The sequence below is a fragment of the Malus sylvestris genome, chromosome 16 (assembly GCF_916048215.2).
Source record: "Malus sylvestris chromosome 16, drMalSylv7.2, whole genome shotgun sequence".
NCBI classification, from domain to species: domain Eukaryota; kingdom Viridiplantae; phylum Streptophyta; class Magnoliopsida; order Rosales; family Rosaceae; genus Malus; species Malus sylvestris.
Window position 1 is genome coordinate 39,822,983 of NC_062275.1, and position 3,850 is coordinate 39,826,832.

The 3,850-nt window shown below is 43.2% G+C and overlaps 1 pseudogene; it reads left to right on the forward strand.

Annotated features, from left to right (window-relative positions):
* Positions 1-560: 560 nt before the first annotated feature.
* Positions 561-1,193, forward strand: LOC126609363 (17.1 kDa class II heat shock protein-like; annotated as a pseudogene).
* Positions 1,194-3,850: the final 2,657 nt, after the last annotated feature.

Here is a 3,850-nt window from a genome sequence, read left to right on the forward strand (position 1 = left end):
CAACCGGACTGAATGTTTCATGGTAGTTGTTTGTACCATACTTAGGGCCTCCGTATTTAGATCTCGTATAAATACTCGGAGGACTCAAATGTAATTATGTAATAAATGAAGGGGCAAATATGTAATAAGTGAGGAGCCCTTAGTCTATAAAAGGACTCCTCACCCTCCTCATTTGAGGAGGCCAATTCTTAGGCCTGAGATCCCCAAACCCTCTCAGATTCAGAGCTTTCATCCTCACAGAGCTCTCTCTCCCTCACAATCCTCTCAGAGAAATACAATAATCAGTGTGGACGTAGCCCAAACATTGGGGTGAACCACGATACATCTTGTGTTCTTTACATTTCTTGCAGATTCACAGTCAGATTTATGTTGTTCCAAGACCCCTCTGATTTTGTGCATCAACATTTGGCACCATCTGTGGGAATCGACACGAAAAATTATGTCGGTTCTCTCTCAATTTTTCACCTCCGCTGTGAATCTGCAGAAACCCAAGAACCAACAACCCAACACCCATACTCAGAGATACACCCATTCAATCTATAGAGAGGAAGAAACGAAACATGGGTTCTCCTGTGGTGTTTGCGCAGCTCTCAGTCCTCCTACTGAGCTGCTTCACTGTCTTCAGTAATGTAATTACCACTTTACCCGCCATTCCCCCACACCACAGCATTCACCATTCACACCAAATTTATTTACAGAATACCATATCGTCATTTTCACTGAGGAACTTGGGTTTTGATCCCAACCTGTTGGAGACCCTGCACGACCTGCTCGACATCTCCGACGAGCAGAACCAACAAAGCTACAAGGCCCCCTATTGCCGGTACGTCTAGGAGGCGAAGGCCATGGCCACCACACTTGCAGATGTGAAGGAGACTAAAGATGCCTACGTTTTCGTGGTGGATGTTCCAGGGCTGAGGCCGAATATGATTAATGTGAAGATTGAGGAAGATAACGTGCTGGTGGTGAGCGGGGAGAGGAAGAAAGAGAAGGAAAGGGATCAGGGGATCAAGTACTTGAGGATGGAGATGAGGCTTGGGAAGTATCTCAAGAAGTTTGTGTTGCTGAACAACGTCGATATTGAGACGATTTCGGCCGAGTGTCAGGATAGGGTGCTGACTGTGACAGTTGCGAAGAAGCCGCCGCCAGAGGAGAAGAAGCCCAAGATTATTCAGATTCATAGGTATATATGAAGAAGCACAAAACCCCTGCCGCATGGATAGGCTCCAAGAAACCTTCCCAGCTCTCTCTCTCTCTCTCTCTCTCTCTCTTGTTTATGGGGTTGTGTGCTTTTTAGTCATTGAGATCTGCATCGAGATAGGTTGTCCTGTTTTCGTCATTGGCTTATCCTGTTTTCTCCCACCTTGCCAGACAAGGCCACCCCACATTACATGGACTTGATTGATCAGACAATTTTAGGCCATCAATTTATTCTGAAAGAATTTGGTCAGGTTCCTCGAATCGGCTAGCAGATTGACCCTTTCGGTCACTCAGCTGTTCAAGCTTACCTGCTTGATGCTGATTTAGGATTCTGCTATGTGCATCAACTTTTGGGTCGAAGATAATTGCAGAAAGCATGGCTACCCACTAATGCACAACAGCCCAAGCTCCAAGTTGATTAAGGGAATCAACTTGGCACGATGACAGCGCAGAAGATGCCCTCCAACTTTCATCATGCATGTTCCCACTTTTCATAGACGACACCATGATGTTAAAGAAAAAGAAAAAGGAGGAGGAAAAGAATAGAAAAAGAAAAAGACAAAATGGTGGTGGTGAGGATGGCACGCATAAGAGGGAATTATAGGCGTGACCCATTGAGAAGAGGGTCAGATTTATTTTTGAGTGATGTAATTTATTTTTCTTATCTTTCGGAGACATCTGTATAACCCCATCAAAGGGTAATAATAATAATAGTAAAAAAAAAAACGACAAGCCCAAAATAATGGGCCGCAATGCTATGTGGAGGGCGAAGGCCCATATGCCAAAAAGAGCCAGGCCCTTTATTATCACCAACCATGTGATCAAAAGTACGTCTAGTGCTACAAAAAATTATTTGGCAACCGGCCGCTATTAACCCTAAACCAGGTGATCAAAAGTACACCCAGTACTCTACAATTATTCGGCACCCTGCCACTATTATCACCAATTAGGTGATCAAAAGTACGTCCAGTACTCTAAAATTATACATGAGCATCACTCATGTCAATCATACATAAACATTTATGAGCATCACTCATGTCCATCATACATAAACATTCATAACCATCATTCATGTCAACATTCATGAGCATCATTCATGTCAACATTCATGAGCATCATTCATGTCAACATTCATGAGCATCACTCATGTCAACATCCATGAGCATCACTCATGTCAATCAGCTTCAAAAGCTTCATTTACAGAGCTCTAGCTTCGAAAGCTTCATTTATAAAGCTCTAGCTTCAAAAGCTTCATTTACAAAAGCTTGAAGCTACATTTACAAAAACTCCAGCTTCAAATGCTTCATTTACAGAGCTCTAGCTTCAAAAGCTTCATCTACAAAAGCTCCAGCTTCGAAAGCTTCATTTACAGAGCTCTAGCTTCAAAGCTTCACTTGCAAAGCTTCACCTACAAAGCTTCAGTGCAGGGTATACAAATACCACCTCCGAACAAGCCGCCACTTCGGCCCATACATGGATTCGATTTGAAGTCTCCAGCCAACAGACTCTATTGACCGAAGACTTAGGGGACTACACTATGTACCATATATTAGGCCTCAGCAGGGCCTCATGAAAAATACTCGGGGGACTTAACCCATCACTTATGTATTGAGGAGCGAGCCCTTATTCTATAAAAAGGACTCCATCACTTTCATTAGAGAGCACCCATTATTCATGTACTAAGGAGCGAGCCCTTATTTTATAAAAGGGACTCCCTCACTTTCATTAGAGAGCACCCATTATTCATGTATTGAGGAGCAAGCCCTTATTCTATAAAAGGAACTCCATCACCCTCATTAGAGAGCATCGTCGCCTACTGAGCAACCGTTTCACCGCGAGCATCAACTCTAGCCCATCATTTATGTATTGAGGAGCGAGCCCTTATTTTATAAAAGGGACTCCCTCACCTTCAACGCCACAAGTCGAGCCAACCAAGGCAACCTAAGCCATAAGCAGAGCAGCCTCGCAACATGTGCTACTTCTAGTTGAGCATCATTTCAGATTGAGCACCGCCTCATATCGAGTATCAGTCCTAGACGACATCTAGTTACTTCGTCCCACACATGGACTGAATTTCAAGTCTCCAGCCAAAAGACTCTCTTGACTAAAGACTTGGGGGACTACTGTTTGTACCATACTTAGGGCCATGTATTTAGATCTCGTATAAATACTCGGAGGACTAAAATGTAATTATGTAATAAATGAAAGGGAAAATATGTAATAAGTGAGGAGCCCTTAGTCTATAAAAAGACTCATTATCTCCCTCATAGAGAAGCTCTCTCCCTCCCTCATAATCCTCATAGAGAAGCTCCCTCTCTCCTTCATAATCCTCATAGAGAAGCTCCCTCTCTCCCAGAGAAATACAATATCAGTGTGGACGTAGCCAAAACATTAGGGTGAACCACGATACATCTTGTGTTATTTATTTTCTTGTAGATTCACGGTCGGATTTACGTTGTTCCAAGACCCCTCCGATTTTTTGCATCAACAAGAGTCAATACCATGTTGTTGAAGAAACCCTTTAGCAACGAGTCATGCTTTGTAACGATCTAAATTGCCTTCAGCCTTGTATTTAACTTGATACACCCATCCAATAATGTTGTGAAAATGAGGTGGTGGGACAAGTGGCCAGGTGCATGTAGACTTGAGA